Below are 21,459 nucleotides of genomic sequence, written 5' to 3'. Positions count from 1 at the left end.
TCTCCAAACTAATCCCACTGCCCCGATCTCTCCACATAGTGCTGTATCAAACCCCAAACTAATCAATCTGCCCCGCTCTCTCCCCATAGTCCTGTATTAATCCCCAAACTAATCCCACTGCCCCGCTCTCTCCCCATAGTCCTGTATCAATCCCCAAACTAATCCCACTGCCCCGCTCTCACCTCATAGTCCTTAATCAATCCCCAAACGAATCCCACTACCCCGCTCTCTCCCCATAGTCCTGTATCAATCCCCAAACTAATTCCACTGCCCCGCTCTCTCCCCATAGTCCTGTATCAATCCCCAAACTAATCCCACTGCACCACTCTCTCCCCATAGTTCCTGTATCAAACCCCAACTAATCCCTCTGCCCCGTTCTCTCCCCATAGTCCTGTATTAATCCCCAAACTAATCCCACTGCCCTGCTCTCTCCCCATAGCCCTGTATCAATCCCCAAACTAATCCCACTGCCCCGCTCTCTCCCCATAGTCCTGTATCAAACCCCAAACTAATCCCACTGCCCCGCTCTCTCCCCATAGTCCTGTATCAATCCCCAAACTAATCCCACTGCCCCGCTCTCTCCCCATAGTCCTGTATCAATCCCCAAACTAATCCCACTGCCCCGCTTTCTCCCCATAGTCCTGTATCAATCCCCAAACTAATCCCACGGCCCTGCTCTATCTCCATAGTCCTGTATCAATCCCCAAACTAATCCCACTGCCCCGCTCTCTCCTCATAGTGCTGTATCAAACCCCAAACTAATCCCTCTGCCCCGTTCTCTCCCCATAGTCCTGTATCAATCTCCAAACTAATCCCACTGCCCCGCTCTCTCCCCATAGACCTGTATCAATCCCCAAACTAATTCCTCTGCCCCGCTCTCTCCCCATAGTCCTGTATCAATCCCCAAACTAATCCCACTGCACCACTCTCTCCCCATAGCCCTGTATCAATCTCGAAACTAATCCCACTTCCCCGCTCTCTCCCCATAGCCCTGTATCAATCCCCAAACTAATCCCTCTGCCCCGCTCTCTCCCCATAGTCCTATATCAATCCCCAAACTTATCCCACTGCCCCGCTCACTCCCCATAGCCCTGTATCAATCCCCAAACTAATCCCACTGCCCCGCTCTCTCCCCATAGTCCTGTATCAATCCCCAAACTAATCCCACTGCACCGCTCTCTCCCCAGAGCCCTGTATCAAACCCCAAACTAATCCCACTGCCCCGCTCTCTCCCCTTGGTCCTGTATCAAACCCCAAACTAATCCCACTGCCCCACTCTCTCCCCATAGTCCTCTATCAATCTCCAAACTAATCCCACTGCCCCGATCTCTCCACATAATGCTGTATCAAACCCCAAACTAATCCCTCTTCCCCGCTCTCTCCCCATAGTCCTGTATTAATCCCCAAACTAATCCCTCTGCCCCGCTCTCTCCCCATAGTCCTGTATCAATCCCCAAACTAATCCCACTGCCCCGCTCTCACCTCATAGTCCTTAATCAATCCCCAAACGAATCCCACTGCCCCGCTCTCCCCATAGTCCTGTATCAATCCCCAAACTAATTCCACTGCCCCGCTCTCTCCCCATAGTCCTGTATCAATCCTCAAACTAATCCCACTGCACCTTTCTCTCCCCATAGCCCTGTATCAATCTCGAAACTAATCCCACTTCCCCGCTCTCTCCCCATAGCCCTGTATCAATCCCCAAACTAATCCCACTGCCCCGCTCTCTCCCCATAGTCCTGTATCAATCCCCAAACTTATCCCACTGCCCCGCTCACTCCCCATAGCCCTGTATCAATCCCCAAACTAATCCCACTGCCCCGCTCTCTCCCCATAGTCCTGTGTCAATCCCCAAACTAATCCCACTGCACCGCTCTCTCCCCATAGCCCTGTATCAAACCCCAAACTAATCCCACTGCCCTGCTCTCTCCACTTGGTCCTGTATCAAACCCCAAACTAATCCCACTGCCCCACTCTCTCCCCATAGTCCTGTATCAATCTCGAAACGAATCCCACTGCCCCGATCTCTCCACATAGTGCTGTATCAAACCCCAAACTAATCCCTCTGCCCCGCTCTCTCCCCATAGTCCTGTATTAATCCCCAAACTAATCCCACTGCACCGCTCTCTCCCCATAGTCCTGTATCAATCCCCAAACTAATTCCACTGACCCGCTTCTCCCCATAGTCCTGTATTAATCCCCAAACTAATCCCACTGCACCACTCTCTCCCCATAGTTCCTGTATCAAACCCCAACTAATCACTCTGCCCCGTCTCTCCCCATAGTCCTGTATTAATCCCCAAACTAATCTCACTGCCCCGCTCTCTCCCCATAGCCCTGTATCAATCCCCAAACTAATCCCACTGCCCCGCTCTCTCCCCATAGTCCTGTATCAATCACTAAACTAATCCCAATGCCCCGCTCTCTCCCCATGGTCCTGTATCAAACCCCAAACTAATCCCACTGCCCCGCTCTCTCCCCATAGTCCTGTATCAATCCCCAAACTAATCCCACTGCCCCGCTCTCTCCCCATAGTCCTGTATCAATCCCCAAACTAATCCCACTGCCCCGCTTTCTAGCCATAGTCCTGTATCAATCCCCAAACTAATCCCACTGCCCCGCTCTCTCCCCATAGTCCTGTATCAATCCCCAAACTAATCCCACTGCCCCGCTTTCTAGCCATAGTCCTGTATCAATCCCCAAACTAATCCCACTGCCCCGCTCTGTCCCCATAGTCCTATATCAAACCCCAAACTAATCCCTCTGCCCCGTTCTCTCCCCATAGTCCTGTATCAATCCCCAAACTAATCCTACGGCCCTGCTCTCTCCCCATAGTCCTGTATCAATCCCCAAACTAATCCCACTGCCCCGCTCTCTCCCCATAGTCCTGTATCAATTCCCCAACTAATCCCACTGCACCACTCTCTCCCCATAGCCCTGTATCAATCTCGAAACTAATCCCACTTCCCCGCTCTCTCCCCATAGCCCTGTATCAATCCCCAAACTAATCCCTCTGCCCCGCTCTCTCCCCATAGTCCTATATCAATCCCCAAACTTATCCCACTGCCCCGCTCACTCCCCATAGCCCTGTATCAATCCCCAAACTAATCCCACTGACCCGCTCTCTCCCCATAGTCCTGTATCAATCCCCAAACTAATCCCACTGCACCGCTCTCTCCCCATAGCCCTGTATCAATCCCCAAACTAATCCCACTGCCCCGCTCTCTCCCCATAGTCCTGTGTCAATCCCCAAACTAATCCCACTGCACCGCTCTCTCCCCATAGCCCTGTATCAAACCCCAAACTAATCCCACTGCCCTGCTCTCTCCACTTGGTCCTGTATCAAACCCCAAACTAATCCCACTGCCCCACTCTCTCCCCATAGTCCTGTATCAATCTCGAAACGAATCCCACTGCCCCGATCTCTCCACATAGTGCTGTATCAAACCCCAAACTAATCCCTCTGCCCCGCTCTCTCCCCATAGTCCTGTATTAATCCCCAAACTAATCCCACTGCACCGCTCTCTCCCCATAGTCCTGTATCAATCCCCAAACTAATTCCACTGCCCCGCTTCTCCCCATAGTCCTGTATTAATCCCCAAACTAATCCCACTGCACCACTCTCTCCCCATAGTTCCTGTATCAAACCCCAACTAATCACTCTGCCCCGTCTCTCCCCATAGTCCTGTATTAATCCCCAAACTAATCTCACTGCCCCGCTCTCTCCCCATAGCCCTGTATCAATCCCCAAACTAAGCCCACTGCCCCGCTCTCTCCCCATAGTCCTGTATCAATCACTAAACTAATCCCAATGCCCCGCTCTCTCCCCATGGTCCTGTATCAATCCCCAAACTAATCCCACTGCCCCGCTTTCTAGCCATAGTCCTGTATCAATCCCCAAACTAATCCCACGGCCCTGCTCTATCTCCATAGTCCTGTATCAATCCCCAAACTAATCCCACTGCCCCGCTCTCTCCTCATAGTCCTGTATCAATCCCCAAACTAATCCCACTGCCCCGCTCTCTCCTCATAGTCCTGTATCAAACCCCAAACTAATCCCTCTGCCCCGTTCTCTCCCCATAGTCCTGTATCAATCCCCAAACTAATCCTACGGCCCTGCTCTCTCCCCATAGTCCTGTATCAATCCCCAAACTAATCCCACTGCCCCGCTCTCTCCCCATAGTCCTGTATCAATTCCCCAACTAATCCCACTGCACCACTCTCTCCCCATAGCCCTGTATCAATCTCGAAACTAATCCCACTTCCCCGCTCTCTCCCCATAGCCCTGTATCAATCCCCAAACTAATCCCTCTGCCCCGCTCTCTCCCCATAGTCCTATATCAATCCCCAAACTTATCCCACTGCCCCGCTCACTCCCCATAGCCCTGTATCAATCCCCAAACTAATCCCACTGACCCGCTCTCTCCCCATAGTCCTGTATCAATCCCCAAACTAATCCCACTGCACCGCTCTCTCCCCATAGCCCTGTATCAAACCCCAAACTAATCCCACTGACCCGCTCTCTCCCCATAGTCCTGTATCAATCCCCAAACTAATCCCACTGCACCGCTCTCTCCCCATAGTCCTGTATCAATCCCCAAACTAATCCCACTGCACCACTCTCTCCCCATAGCCCTGTATCAATCTCGAAACTAATCCCACTTCCCCGCTCTCTCCCCATAGCCCTGTATCAATCCCCAAACTAATCCCTCTGCCCCGCTCTCTCCCCATAGTCCTATATCAATCCCCAAACTTATCCCACTGCCCCGCTCACTCCCCATAGCCCTGTATCAATCCCCAAACTAATCCCACTGCCCCGCTCTCTCCCCATAGTCCTGTATCAATCCCCAAACTAATCCCACTGCACCGCTCTCTCCCCAGAGCCCTGTATCAAACCCCAAACTAATCCCACTGCCCCGCTCTCTCCCCTTGGTCCTGTATCAAACCCCAAACTAATCCCACTGCCCCACTCTCTCCCCATAGTCCTCTATCAATCTCCAAACTAATCCCACTGCCCCGATCTCTCCACATAATGCTGTATCAAACCCCAAACTAATCCCTCTTCCCCGCTCTCTCCCCATAGTCCTGTATTAATCCCCAAACTAATCCCTCTGCCCCGCTCTCTCCCCATAGTCCTGTATCAATCCCCAAACTAATCCCACTGCCCCGCTCTCACCTCATAGTCCTTAATCAATCCCCAAACGAATCCCACTGCCCCGCTCTCCCCATAGTCCTGTATCAATCCCCAAACTAATTCCACTGCCCCGCTCTCTCCCCATAGTCCTGTATCAATCCTCAAACTAATCCCACTGCACCTTTCTCTCCCCATAGCCCTGTATCAATCTCGAAACTAATCCCACTTCCCCGCTCTCTCCCCATAGCCCTGTATCAATCCCCAAACTAATCCCACTGCCCCGCTCTCTCCCCATAGTCCTGTATCAATCCCCAAACTTATCCCACTGCCCCGCTCACTCCCCATAGCCCTGTATCAATCCCCAAACTAATCCCACTGCCCCGCTCTCTCCCCATAGTCCTGTGTCAATCCCCAAACTAATCCCACTGCACCGCTCTCTCCCCATAGCCCTGTATCAAACCCCAAACTAATCCCACTGCCCTGCTCTCTCCACTTGGTCCTGTATCAAACCCCAAACTAATCCCACTGCCCCACTCTCTCCCCATAGTCCTGTATCAATCTCGAAACGAATCCCACTGCCCCGATCTCTCCACATAGTGCTGTATCAAACCCCAAACTAATCCCTCTGCCCCGCTCTCTCCCCATAGTCCTGTATTAATCCCCAAACTAATCCCACTGCACCGCTCTCTCCCCATAGTCCTGTATCAATCCCCAAACTAATTCCACTGACCCGCTTCTCCCCATAGTCCTGTATTAATCCCCAAACTAATCCCACTGCACCACTCTCTCCCCATAGTTCCTGTATCAAACCCCAACTAATCACTCTGCCCCGTCTCTCCCCATAGTCCTGTATTAATCCCCAAACTAATCTCACTGCCCCGCTCTCTCCCCATAGCCCTGTATCAATCCCCAAACTAATCCCACTGCCCCGCTCTCTCCCCATAGTCCTGTATCAATCACTAAACTAATCCCAATGCCCCGCTCTCTCCCCATGGTCCTGTATCAAACCCCAAACTAATCCCACTGCCCCGCTCTCTCCCCATAGTCCTGTATCAATCCCCAAACTAATCCCACTGCCCCGCTCTCTCCCCATAGTCCTGTATCAATCCCCAAACTAATCCCACTGCCCCGCTTTCTAGCCATAGTCCTGTATCAATCCCCAAACTAATCCCACTGCCCCGCTCTCTCCCCATAGTCCTGTATCAATCCCCAAACTAATCCCACTGCCCCGCTTTCTAGCCATAGTCCTGTATCAATCCCCAAACTAATCCCACTGCCCCGCTCTGTCCCCATAGTCCTATATCAAACCCCAAACTAATCCCTCTGCCCCGTTCTCTCCCCATAGTCCTGTATCAATCCCCAAACTAATCCTACGGCCCTGCTCTCTCCCCATAGTCCTGTATCAATCCCCAAACTAATCCCACTGCCCCGCTCTCTCCCCATAGTCCTGTATCAATTCCCCAACTAATCCCACTGCACCACTCTCTCCCCATAGCCCTGTATCAATCTCGAAACTAATCCCACTTCCCCGCTCTCTCCCCATAGCCCTGTATCAATCCCCAAACTAATCCCTCTGCCCCGCTCTCTCCCCATAGTCCTATATCAATCCCCAAACTTATCCCACTGCCCCGCTCACTCCCCATAGCCCTGTATCAATCCCCAAACTAATCCCACTGACCCGCTCTCTCCCCATAGTCCTGTATCAATCCCCAAACTAATCCCACTGCACCGCTCTCTCCCCATAGCCCTGTATCAATCCCCAAACTAATCCCACTGCCCCGCTCTCTCCCCATAGTCCTGTGTCAATCCCCAAACTAATCCCACTGCACCGCTCTCTCCCCATAGCCCTGTATCAAACCCCAAACTAATCCCACTGCCCTGCTCTCTCCACTTGGTCCTGTATCAAACCCCAAACTAATCCCACTGCCCCACTCTCTCCCCATAGTCCTGTATCAATCTCGAAACGAATCCCACTGCCCCGATCTCTCCACATAGTGCTGTATCAAACCCCAAACTAATCCCTCTGCCCCGCTCTCTCCCCATAGTCCTGTATTAATCCCCAAACTAATCCCACTGCACCGCTCTCTCCCCATAGTCCTGTATCAATCCCCAAACTAATTCCACTGCCCCGCTTCTCCCCATAGTCCTGTATTAATCCCCAAACTAATCCCACTGCACCACTCTCTCCCCATAGTTCCTGTATCAAACCCCAACTAATCACTCTGCCCCGTCTCTCCCCATAGTCCTGTATTAATCCCCAAACTAATCTCACTGCCCCGCTCTCTCCCCATAGCCCTGTATCAATCCCCAAACTAATCCCACTGCCCCGCTCTCTCCCCATAGTCCTGTATCAATCACTAAACTAATCCCAATGCCCCGCTCTCTCCCCATGGTCCTGTATCAATCCCCAAACTAATCCCACTGCCCCGCTTTCTAGCCATAGTCCTGTATCAATCCCCAAACTAATCCCACGGCCCTGCTCTATCTCCATAGTCCTGTATCAATCCCCAAACTAATCCCACTGCCCCGCTCTCTCCTCATAGTCCTGTATCAATCCCCAAACTAATCCCACTGCCCCGCTCTCTCCTCATAGTCCTGTATCAAACCCCAAACTAATCCCTCTGCCCCGTTCTCTCCCCATAGTCCTGTATCAATCCCCAAACTAATCCTACGGCCCTGCTCTCTCCCCATAGTCCTGTATCAATCCCCAAACTAATCCCACTGCCCCGCTCTCTCCCCATAGTCCTGTATCAATTCCCCAACTAATCCCACTGCACCACTCTCTCCCCATAGCCCTGTATCAATCTCGAAACTAATCCCACTTCCCCGCTCTCTCCCCATAGCCCTGTATCAATCCCCAAACTAATCCCTCTGCCCCGCTCTCTCCCCATAGTCCTATATCAATCCCCAAACTTATCCCACTGCCCCGCTCACTCCCCATAGCCCTGTATCAATCCCCAAACTAATCCCACTGACCCGCTCTCTCCCCATAGTCCTGTATCAATCCCCAAACTAATCCCACTGCACCGCTCTCTCCCCATAGCCCTGTATCAAACCCCAAACTAATCCCACTGCCCCGCTCTCTCCCCTTGGTCCTGTATCAAACCCCAAACTAATCCCAATGCCCCACTCTCTCCCCATAGTCCTCTATCAATCTCCAAACTAATCCCACTGCCCCGATCTCTCCACATAGTGCTGTATCAAACCCCAAACTAATCCCTCTGCCCCGCTCTCTCCCCATAGTCCTGTATCAATCCCCAAACTAAGCCCACTGCCCCGCTCTCACCTCATAGTCCTTAATCAATCCCCAAACGAATCCCACTGCCCCGCTCTCTCCCCATAGTCCTGTATCAATCCCCAAACTAATTCCACTGCCCCGCTCTCTCCCCATAGTCCTGCATCAATCCCCAAACTAATCCCACTGCACCACTCTCTCCCCATAGCCCTGTATCAATCTCGAAACTAATCCCACTTCCCCGCTCTCTCCCCATAGCCCTGTATCATTCCCCAAACTAATCCCACTGCCCCGCTCTCTCCCCATAGTCCTGTATCAATCCCCAAACTTATCCCACTGCCCCGCTCACTCCCCGTAGCCCTGTATCAATCCCCAAACTAATCCCACTGCCCCGCTCTCTCCACATAGTCCTGTGTCAATCGCCAAACTAATCCCACTGCACCGCTCTCTCCCCATAGCCCTGTATCAAACCCCAAACTAATCCCACTGCCCCGCTCTCTCCCCTTGGTCCTGTATCAAACCCCAAACTAATCCCACTGCCCCACTCTCTCCCCATAGTCCTGTATCAATCTCCAAACTAATCCCACTGCCCCGCTCTCTCTCCATAGTCCTGTATCAATCCCCAAACTAATCCCACTGCCCCGCTCTCACCTCATAGTCCTTAATCAATCTCCAAACGAATCCCACTGCCCCGCTCTCTCCCCATAGTCCTGGATCAATCCCCAAACTAATCCCACGGCCCTGCTCTCTGCCCATAGTCCTGTATCAATCCCCAAACTAATCCCACTGCCCCGCTCTCTCCCCATAGTCCTGTATCAATCTCGAAACTAATCCCACTGCCCCGCTCTCTCCCCATAGTCCTGCATCAATCTCCAAACTAATCCCACTGCCCCGATCTCTCCCCACAGTGCTGTATCAAACCCCAAACTAATCCCTCTGCCCCGCTCTCTCCTCATAGTCCTGTATCAATCCCCAAACGAATCCCACTGCCCCGCTCTCTCCCCATAGTCCTGTATCAATTCCCAAACTTATCCCACTGCCCCGCTCACTCCCCATAGCCCTGTATCAATCCCGAAACTAATCCCACTGCCCCGCTCTCTCCCCATCGTCCTGTATCAATATCCAAACTAATCCCACTGCACCGCTCTCTCCCCATAGCCCTGTATCAAACCCCAAACTAATCCCACTGCCCCGCTCTCTCCCCTTGGTCCTGTATAAAACCCCAAACTAATCCCACTGCCCCACTCTCTCCCCATAGTCCTGTATCAATCTCCAAACTAATCCCACTGCCCCGCTCTCTCCCCATAGTCCTGTATCAATCTCGAAACTAATCCCACTGCCCCGCTCTCTCCCCATAGTCCTGCATCCATCTCCAAACTAATCCCACTGCCCCGATCTCTCCCCACAGTGCTGTATCAAACCCCAAACTAATCCCTCTGCCCCGTTCTCTCCTCATAGTCCTTAATCAATCCCCAAACGAATCCCACTGCCCCGCTCTCTCCCCATAGTCCTGGATCAATCCCCAAACTAATCCCACGGCCCTGCTCTCAGCCCATAGTCCTGTATCAATCCCAAAACTAATCCCACTGCCCCGCTCTCTCCCCATAGTCCTGTATCAATCTCGAAACTAATCCCACTGCCCCGCTCTCTCCCCTTGGTCCTGCATCAATCTCCAAACTAATCCCACTGCCCCGATCTCTCCCCACAGTGCTGTATCAAACCCCAAACTAATCCCACTGCCCCGCTCTCTCCCCATAGTCCTGTATCAAACCCCAAACTAATCCCACTGCCCCGCTATCTCCCCTTGGTCCTGTATCAAACCCCAAACTAATCCCGCTGCCCCACTCTCTGCCCATAGTCCTGTATCAATCCCCAAACTAATCCCACTGCCCCGCTCTCTCCCCATAGTCCGGGATAAATCCCCAAACTAATCCCACTGCCCCGCTCTCTCCCATAGTCCTGTATCAATCCCCAAACTAATCCTACGGCCCTGCTCTCTCCCCATAGTCCTGTTTCAATCCCCAAACTAATCCCACTGCCCCGCTCTCTCCCCATAGTCCTGTATCAATCCCCAAACTAATCCCACGGCCCTGCTCTCTCCACATAGTCCTGTATCAATCCCCAAACTAATCCCACTACCCCGCTCTCTCCCCATAGTCCTGTATCAATCTCGAAACTAGTCCCACTGTCGCGCTCTCTCCCCATAGTCCTGTATCATTTCCTAAACTAATCCCACTGCCCCGCTCTCTCCCCATAGTCTTGTATCAAACCCCAAACTAATCCCACTGCCCCGATCTCTCCCCTTGGTCCTGTATCAAACCCCGAACTAATCCCACTGCCGCACTCTCTCGCCATAGTCCTGTATCAATCCCAAACTAATCCCACTGCCCCGCTCTCTCCCCATAGTTCCTGTTTCAAACCCCAACTAATCCCTCTGCCCCGTCCTCTCCCCAGAGTCCTGTATTAATCCCCAAACTAATCCCACTGCCCCGCTCTCTCCCCATAGCCCTGTATCAATCCCCAAACTAATCCCACTGCCCCGCTCTCTCCCCATAGTCCTGTATCAATCACGAAACTAATCCCACTGCCCCGTTCTCTCCCCATAGTCCTGTATCAAACCCCAAACTAATCCCACTGCCCCGCTCTCTCCCCATAGTCCTGTATCAATCCCCAAACTAATCCCACTGCCCCGCTCTCTCCCCATAGTCCTGTATCAATCCCCAAACTAATCCCACTGCCCCGCTCTCACCCCATAGTCCTGTATCAAACCCCAAACTAATCCCACTGCCCCGCTCTCTCCCCTTGGTCCTGTATGAAACCCCAAACTAATCCCACTGCACCACTATCTCCCTATAGTCCTGTATCAATCTCCAAACTAATACCACTGCCCCGCTCTCTCCCCATAGTTCTGTATCAATCTCCAAACTAATCCCACTGCCCCGATCTCTCCCCATAGTGCTGTATCCAACCCCAAACTAATCCCTCTGCCCCGCTGTCTCCCCATATGCCTGTATCAAACCCCAAACTAATCCCACTGCCCCGTTCTCTCCCCATAGTCCTGTATCAATCCAAAAACTAATCCCACTGCCCCGCTCTCTCCCCATAGTCCTGTATCAATCTCGAAATTAATCCCACTGCCCCGCTCTCTCCCCATAGTCCTGTATCAATCCCTAAACTAATCCCACTGCCCCGCTCTCTCCCCATAGTCCTGTATCAAACCCCAAACTAATCCCACTGCCCCGCTCTATCCACTTGGTCCTGTATCAAACCCCAAACTAATCCCACTGCACCACTCTCTCCCTATAGTCCTGTATCAATCTCCAAACTAATCCCACTGCCCCGCTCACTCCCCATAGTCCTCTATCAATCTCCAAACTAATCCCACTGCCCCTATCTCTCTCCATAGTGCTGTATCCAACCCCAAACTAATCCCTCTGCCCCGCTCTCTCCCCATAGTCCTGTATCAAACCCCAAACTAATCCCACTGCCCCGTTCTCTCCCCATAGTCCTGTATCAAACCCCAAACTAATCCCACTGCCCCGCTCTCTCCCCATAGTCCTGTATCAATCCCCAAACTAATCCCACTGCCCCGCTCTCTCCCCATAGTCCTGTATCAATCCCCAAACTAATCCCACTGCCCCGCTCTCACCCCATAGTCCTGTATCAAACCCCAAACTAATCCCACTGCCCCGCTCTCTCCCCTTGGTCCTGTATGAAACCCCAAACTAATCCCACTGCACCACTATCTCCCTATAGTCCTGTATCAATCTCCAAACTAATACCACTGCCCCGCTCTCTCCCCATAGTTCTGTATCAATCTCCAAACTAATCCCACTGCCCCGATCTCTCCCCATAGTGCTGTATCCAACCCCAAACTAATCCCTCTGCCCCGCTGTCTCCCCATATGCCTGTATCAAACCCCAAACTAATCCCACTGCCCCGTTCTCTCCCCATAGTCCTGTATCAATCCAAAAACTAATCCCACTGCCCCGCTCTCTCCCCATAGTCCTGTATCAATCTCGAAATTAATCCCACTGCCCCGCTCTCTCCCCATAGTCCTGTATCAATCCCTAAACTAATCCCACTGCCCCGCTCTCTCCCCATAGTCCTGTATCAAACCCCAAACTAATCCCACTGCCCCGCTCTATCCACTTGGTCCTGTATCAAACCCCAAACTAATCCCACTGCACCACTCTCTCCCTATAGTCCTGTATCAATCTCCAAACTAATCCCACTGCCCCGCTCACTCCCCATAGTCCTCTATCAATCTCCAAACTAATCCCACTGCCCCTATCTCTCTCCATAGTGCTGTATCCAACCCCAAACTAATCCCTCTGCCCCGCTCTCTCCCCATAGTCCTGTATCAAACCCCAAACTAATCCCACTGCCCCGTTCTCTCCCCATAGTCCTGTATCAATCCCCAAACTAATCCCACGACCCTGCTCTCTCCCCATAGTCCTGTATCAATCCCCAAACTAATCCCACTGCCCCGCTCTCTCCCCATAGTCCTGTATCAATCCCCAAACTAATCCCACTGCCCCGCTCTCTCCCCATAGTCCTGTATCAATCCCCAAACTAATCCCACTGCCCCGCTCTCTCCCCATAGTCCTGTATCAATCCCCAAACTAATCCCACGGCCCTGCTCTCTCCCCATAGTCCTGTATCAATCCCCAAACTAATCCCACTGCCCCGCTCTCTCCCCATAGTCCTGTATCAATCTCGAAACTAATCCCACTGCCCCACTCTCTCCCCATTGTCCTGTATCAATCCTCAAACTAATCCCACTGCCCTGCTCTCTCCCCATAGTCCTGTATAAATCCCCAAACTAATCCCACTGCCCCGCTCTCTCCCCATAGTCCTGTATCAATCCCGAAACTAATCCCACTGCCCCGCTCTCTTCCCATAGTCCTGTATCAAACCCCAAACTAATCATACTGCCCCGCTCTCTCCCCTTGATCCTGTATCAAACCCCAAACTAATCCCACTGCACCACTATCTCCCTATAGTCCTGTATCAATCTCCAAACTAATCCCACTGCCCCGCTCTCTCCCCATAGTCATGTATCAATCTCCAAACTAATCCCACTGCCCCGCTCTCTCCCCATAGTCCTGTATCAATCTCCAAACTAATCCCACTGCCCCGCTCTCTCCCCATAGTCCTGTATCAATCTCGAAACTAATCCCACTGCCCCGCTCTCTCCCCATAGTCCTGCATCCATCTCCAAACTAATCCCACTGCCCCGATCTCTCCCCACAGTGCTGTATCAAACCCCAAACTAATCCCTCTGCCCCGTTCTCTCCTCATAGTCCTTAATCAATCCCCAAACGAATCCCACTGCCCCGCTCTCTCCCCATAGTCCTGGATCAATCCCCAAACTAATCCCACGGCCCTGCTCTCAGCCCATAGTCCTGTATCAATCCCAAAACTAATCCCACTGCCCCGCTCTCTCCCCATAGTCCTGTATCAATCTCGAAACTAATCCCACTGCCCCGCTCTCTCCCCTTGGTCCTGCATCAATCTCCAAACTAATCCCACTGCCCCGATCTCTCCCCACAGTGCTGTATCAAACCCCAAACTAATCCCACTGCCCCGCTCTCTCCCCATAGTCCTGTATCAAACCCCAAACTAATCCCACTGCCCCGCTATCTCCCCTTGGTCCTGTATCAAACCCCAAACTAATCCCGCTGCCCCACTCTCTGCCCATAGTCCTGTATCAATCCCCAAACTAATCCCACTGCCCCGCTCTCTCCCCATAGTCCGGGATAAATCCCCAAACTAATCCCACTGCCCCGCTCTCTCCCATAGTCCTGTATCAATCCCCAAACTAATCCTACGGCCCTGCTCTCTCCCCATAGTCCTGTTTCAATCCCCAAACTAATCCCACTGCCCCGCTCTCTCCCCATAGTCCTGTATCAATCCCCAAACTAATCCCACGGCCCTGCTCTCTCCACATAGTCCTGTATCAATCCCCAAACTAATCCCACTACCCCGCTCTCTCCCCATAGTCCTGTATCAATCTCGAAACTAGTCCCACTGTCGCGCTCTCTCCCCATAGTCCTGTATCATTTCCTAAACTAATCCCACTGCCCCGCTCTCTCCCCATAGTCTTGTATCAAACCCCAAACTAATCCCACTGCCCCGATCTCTCCCCTTGGTCCTGTATCAAACCCCGAACTAATCCCACTGCCGCACTCTCTCGCCATAGTCCTGTATCAATCCCAAACTAATCCCACTGCCCCGCTCTCTCCCCATAGTTCCTGTTTCAAACCCCAACTAATCCCTCTGCCCCGTCCTCTCCCCAGAGTCCTGTATTAATCCCCAAACTAATCCCACTGCCCCGCTCTCTCCCCATAGCCCTGTATCAATCCCCAAACTAATCCCACTGCCCCGCTCTCTCCCCATAGTCCTGTATCAATCACGAAACTAATCCCACTGCCCCGTTCTCTCCCCATAGTCCTGTATCAAACCCCAAACTAATCCCACTGCCCCGCTCTCTCCCCATAGTCCTGTATCAATCCCCAAACTAATCCCACTGCCCCGCTCTCTCCCCATAGTCCTGTATCAATCCCCAAACTAATCCCACTGCCCCGCTCTCACCCCATAGTCCTGTATCAAACCCCAAACTAATCCCACTGCCCCGCTCTCTCCCCTTGGTCCTGTATGAAACCCCAAACTAATCCCACTGCACCACTATCTCCCTATAGTCCTGTATCAATCTCCAAACTAATACCACTGCCCCGCTCTCTCCCCATAGTTCTGTATCAATCTCCAAACTAATCCCACTGCCCCGATCTCTCCCCATAGTGCTGTATCCAACCCCAAACTAATCCCTCTGCCCCGCTGTCTCCCCATATGCCTGTATCAAACCCCAAACTAATCCCACTGCCCCGTTCTCTCCCCATAGTCCTGTATCAATCCAAAAACTAATCCCACTGCCCCGCTCTCTCCCCATAGTCCTGTATCAATCTCGAAATTAATCCCACTGCCCCGCTCTCTCCCCATAGTCCTGTATCAATCCCTAAACTAATCCCACTGCCCCGCTCTCTCCCCATAGTCCTGTATCAAACCCCAAACTAATCCCACTGCCCCGCTCTATCCACTTGGTCCTGTATCAAACCCCAAACTAATCCCACTGCACCACTCTCTCCCTATAGTCCTGTATCAATCTCCAAACTAATCCCACTGCCCCGCTCACTCCCCATAGTCCTCTATCAATCTCCAAACTAATCCCACTGCCCCTATCTCTCTCCATAGTGCTGTATCCAACCCCAAACTAATCCCTCTGCCCCGCTCTCTCCCCATAGTCCTGTATCAAACCCCAAACTAATCCCACTGCCCCGTTCTCTCCCCATAGTCCTGTATCAAACCCCAAACTAATCCCACTGCCCCGCTCTCTCCCCATAGTCCTGTATCAATCCCCAAACTAATCCCACTGCCCCGCTCTCTCCCCATAGTCCTGTATCAATCCCCAAACTAATCCCACTGCCCCGCTCTCACCCCATAGTCCTGTATCAAACCCCAAACTAATCCCACTGCCCCGCTCTCTCCCCTTGGTCCTGTATGAAACCCCAAACTAATCCCACTGCACCACTATCTCCCTATAGTCCTGTATCAATCTCCAAACTAATACCACTGCCCCGCTCTCTCCCCATAGTTCTGTATCAATCTCCAAACTAATCCCACTGCCCCGATCTCTCCCCATAGTGCTGTATCCAACCCCAAACTAATCCCTCTGCCCCGCTGTCTCCCCATATGCCTGTATCAAACCCCAAACTAATCCCACTGCCCCGTTCTCTCCCCATAGTCCTGTATCAATCCAAAAACTAATCCCACTGCCCCGCTCTCTCCCCATAGTCCTGTATCAATCTCGAAATTAATCCCACTGCCCCGCTCTCTCCCCATAGTCCTGTATCAATCCCTAAACTAATCCCACTGCCCCGCTCTCTCCCCATAGTCCTGTATCAAACCCCAAACTAATCCCACTGCCCCGCTCTATCCACTTGGTCCTGTATCAAACCCCAAACTAATCCCACTGCACCACTCTCTCCCTATAGTCCTGTATCAATCTCCAAACTAATCCCACTGCCCCGCTCACTCCCCATAGTCCTCTATCAATCTCCAAACTAATCCCACTGCCCCTATCTCTCTCCATAGTGCTGTATCCAACCCCAAACTAATCCCTCTGCCCCGCTCTCTCCCCATAGTCCTGTATCAAACCCCAAACTAATCCCACTGCCCCGTTCTCTCCCCATAGTCCTGTATCAATCCCCAAACTAATCCCACGACCCTGCTCTCTCCCCATAGTCCTGTATCAATCCCCAAACTAATCCCACTGCCCCGCTCTCTCCCCATAGTCCTGTATCAATCCCCAAACTAATCCCACTGCCCCGCTCTCTCCCCATAGTCCTGTATCAATCCCCAAACTAATCCCACTGCCCCGCTCTCTCCCCATAGTCCTGTATCAATCCCCAAACTAATCCCACGGCCCTGCTCTCTCCCCATAGTCCTGTATCAATCCCCAAACTAATCCCACTGCCCCGCTCTCTCCCCATAGTCCTGTATCAATCTCGAAACTAATCCCACTGCCCCACTCTCTCCCCATTGTCCTGTATCAATCCTCAAACTAATCCCACTGCCCTGCTCTCTCCCCATAGTCCTGTATAAATCCCCAAACTAATCCCACTGCCCCGCTCTCTCCCCATAGTCCTGTATCAATCCCGAAACTAATCCCACTGCCCCGCTCTCTTCCCATAGTCCTGTATCAAACCCCAAACTAATCATACTGCCCCGCTCTCTCCCCTTGATCCTGTATCAAACCCCAAACTAATCCCACTGCACCACTATCTCCCTATAGTCCTGTATCAATCTCCAAACTAATCCCACTGCCCCGCTCTCTCCCCATAGTCATGTATCAATCTCCAAACTAATCCCACTGCCCCGCTCTCTCCCCATAGTCCTGTATCAATCCCTAAACTAATCCCACTGCCCCGCTCTCTTCCCATAGTCCTGTATCAAACCCCAAACTAATCCCACGGCCCCGCTCTCTCCCCATAGTCCTGTATCAATCTCGAAACTAATCCCAGTGCCCTGCTCTCTCCCCATAGACCTGTATCAATCCCTAGACTAATCCCACTGCCCCGCTCTCTTCCCATAGTCCTGTATCAAACCTCAAACTAATCCCATTGCTCTGCTCTATCCACTTGGTCCTGTCTCAAACCCCTAACTAATCCCACTGCACCACTCTCTCCCTATAGTCCTGTATCAATCTCCAAACTAATCCCACTGCCCCGCTCTCTCCCCATAGTCCTCTATCAATCTCCAAACTAATCCCACTTCCCCGATCTCTCCCCATAGTGCTGTATCCAACCCCAAACTAATCCCTCTGCCCCGCTCTCTCCCCATCGTCCTGTATCAAACCCCAAACTAATCGCACTGCCCCGTTCTCTCCCCATAGTCCTGTATCAATCCCCAAACTAATCCCACGACCCTGCTCTCTCCCCATAGTCCTGTATCAATCCCCAAACTAATCCCACTGCCCCGCTCTCTCCCCATAGTCCTGTATCAATCTCGAAACTAATCCCACTGCCCCGCTCTCTCCCCATAGTCCTGTATCAATCCCTAAACTAATCCCACTGCCCCGCTCTCTCCCCATAGTCCTGTATCAAACCCCAAACTAATCCGACTGCCCCACTCTCTCCCCTTGGTCCTGTATCAAACCCCAAACTAATCCCACTGCCCCACTCTCTCCCCATTGTCCTGTATCAATCTCCAAACTAATCCCACTGGCCCGCTCTCTCCCCATAGTCCTGTATCAATCTCCAAACTAATCCCACTGCCCCGATCTCTCCCCATAGTGCTGTATCAAACCCCAAACTAATCCCTCTGCCCCGCGCTCTACCCATAGTCCTGTATTAATCCCCAAACTAATCCCACATCCCCGCTCTCTCCCCATAGCCCTGTATCAATCCCCAAACTAATCCCACTGCCCTGCTCTCTCCCCATAGTCCTGTAGCAATCCCCAAACTAATCCCACTGCCCCGCTCTCTCCTCATAGTCCTGTATCAATCCCCAAACTAATCCCACTGCACCGCTCTCTCCCCATAGTCCTGTGTCAATCCCCAAACTAATCCCACTGCCCCGCTCTCTCCCCATAGTCCTGTATCAATCCCCAAACTAATCCCACTGCCCCGCTCTCTCCCCATAGTCCTGTATCAATCCCCAAACTAATCCCACGGCCCTACTCTCTCCCCATAGTGCTGTATCAATCCCCAAACTAATCCCACTGCCCCGCTCTCTCCCCATAGTCCTGTATCAATCTCGAAACTAATCCCACTGCCCCGCTCTCTCCCCATCGTCCTGTATCAATCCCTAAACTAATCCCACTGCCCCGCTCTCACCCCACAGTCCTGTATCAAACCCCAAACTAATCCCACTGCCCCGCTCTCTCCCCTTGGTCCTGTATGAAATCCCAAACTAATCCCACTGCACCACTATCTCCCTATAGTCCTGTATCAATCTCCAAACTAATCCCACTGCCCCGCTCTCTCCCCATAGTTCTGTATCAATCTCCAAACTAATCCCACTGCCCCGATCTCTCCCCATAGTGCTGTATCCAACCCCAAACTAATCCCTCTGCCCCGCTCTCTCCCCATAGTCCTGTATCAAACCCCAAACTAATCCCACTGCCCCGTTCTCTCCCCATAGTCCTGTATCAATTCAAAAACTAATCCCACGGCCCCGCTCTCTCCCTATAGTCCTGTATCAATCTCCAAACTAATCCCACTGCCCCGCTCACTCCCCATAGTCCTCTATCAATCTCCAAACTAATCCCACTGCTCCGATCTCTCTCCATCGTGCTGTATCCAACCCCAAACTAATCCCTCTGCCCCGCTCTCTCCCCATAGTCCTGTATCAAACCCCAAACTAATCCCACTGCCCCGTTCTCTCCCCATAGTCCTGTATCAATCCCCAAACTAATCCCACGACCCTGCTCTCTCCCCATAGTCCTGTATCAATCGCCAAACTAATCCCACTGCCCCGCTCTCTCCCCATAGTCCTGTATCAATCCCCAAACTAATCCCACTTCCCCGCTCTCTCCCCATAGTCCTGTATCAATCCCCAAACTAATCCCACTGCCCCGCTCTCTCCCCATAGTCCTGTATCAATCCCCAAACTAATCCCACGGCCCTGCTCTCTCCCCATAGTCCTGTATCAATCCCCAAACTAATCCCACTGCCCCGCTCTCTCCCCATAGTCCTGTATCAATCTCGAAACTAATCCCACTGCCCCGCTCTCTCCCCATAGTCCTGTATCAATCCTCAAACTAATCCCACTGCCCTGCTCTCTCCCCATAGTCCTGTATCAATCCCCAAACTAATCCCACTGCCCCGCTCTCTCCCCATAGTCCTGTATCAATCCCTAAACTAATCCCACTGCCCCGCTCTCTTCCCATAGTCCTGTATCAAACCCCAAACTAATCCTACTGCCCCGCTCACTCCCCTTGGTCCTGTATCAAACCCCAAACTAATCCCACTGCACCACTATCTCCCTATAGTCCTGTATCAATCTCCAAACTAATCCCACTGCCCCGCTCTCTCCCCATCGTCCTGTATCAATCTCCAAACTAATCCCACTGCCCCGATCTCTCCCCATAGTGCCGAATCCAACTCCAAACTAATCCCTCTGCCCTGCTCTCTCCCCATAGTCCTGTATCAATCCCCAAACTAATCCCACTGCACCGCTCTCTCCCCATAGTCCTGTGTCAATCCCCAAACTAATCCCACTGCCCTGCTCTCTCCCCATAGTCCTGTATCAATCCCCAAACTAATCCCACTGCCCCGCTCTCTCCCCATAGTCCTGTATCAATCCCCAAACTAATCCCACTGCCCCGCTCTCTCCCCATAGTCCTGTATCAATCTCGAAACTAATCCCACTGCCCCGCTCTCTCCCCATAGTCCTGTATCAATCCACAAACTAATCCCACTGCCCTGCTCTCTCCCCATAGTCCTGTATCAATCCCCAAACTAATCCCACTGCCCCGCTCTCTCCCCATAGTCCTGTATCAATCCCTAAACTAATCCCACTGCCCCGCTCTCTTCCCATAGTCCTGTATCAAACCCCAAACTAATCCTACTGCCCCGCTCACTCCCCTTGGTCCTGTATCAAACCCCAAACTAATCCCACTGCACCACTATCTCCCTATAGTCCTGTATCAATCTCCAAACTAATCCCACTGCCCCGCTCTCTCCCCATCGTCCTGTATCAATCTCCAAACTAATCCCACTGCCCCGATCTCTCCCCATAGTGCCGAATCCAACTCCAAACTAATCCCACTGCCCCGCTCTCTCCCCATAGTCCTGTATCAATCTCGAAACTAATCCCACTGCCCCGCTCTCTCCCCATAGTCCTGTATCAATCCTCAAACTAATCCCACTGCCCCGTTCTCTCCCCATAGTCCTGTATCAATCCCCAAACTAATCCCACGGCCCCGCTCTCTCCCCGTAGTCCTGTATCAATCTCGAAGCTAATGCCACTGCCCCGCTCTCTCCCCATAGACCTGTATCAATCCCAAAACTAATCCCACTGCCCCGCTCTCTCCCCATAGTCCTGTATCAATCTCCAAACTAATCCCACTGCCCCGCTCTCTCCCCATAGTCCTGTATCAATCTCCAAACTAATCCCACTGCCCCGCTCTCTCCCCATAGTCCTGTATCAATCTCCAAACTAATCCCACTGCCCCGATCTCTCCCCATAGTGCTGTATCAAACCCCAAACTAATCCCTCTGCCCCGCGCTCTCCCCATAGTCCTGTATTAATCCCCAAACTAATCCCACTTCCCCGCTCTCTCCCCATAGCCCTGTATCAATCCCCAAACTAATCCCACTGCCCTGCTCTCTCCTCATAGTCCTGTATCAATCCCCAAACTAATTCCACTGCCCCGCTCTCTCCCCATAGTCCTGGATCATACTCGAAACTAATCCCACTGCACCGCTCTCTCCCAATAGTCCTGTATCAATCCCCAAACTAATCCCACTGCCCCGCTCTCTCCCCATAGTCCTGTATCAATCCCCAAACTAATCCCACTGCCCCG

Source organism: Pristiophorus japonicus, unplaced genomic scaffold (assembly GCF_044704955.1).
Source record: "Pristiophorus japonicus isolate sPriJap1 unplaced genomic scaffold, sPriJap1.hap1 HAP1_SCAFFOLD_279, whole genome shotgun sequence".
NCBI classification, from domain to species: Eukaryota; Metazoa; Chordata; class Chondrichthyes; family Pristiophoridae; genus Pristiophorus; species Pristiophorus japonicus.
This window is presented reverse-complemented; position numbering follows the sequence as displayed.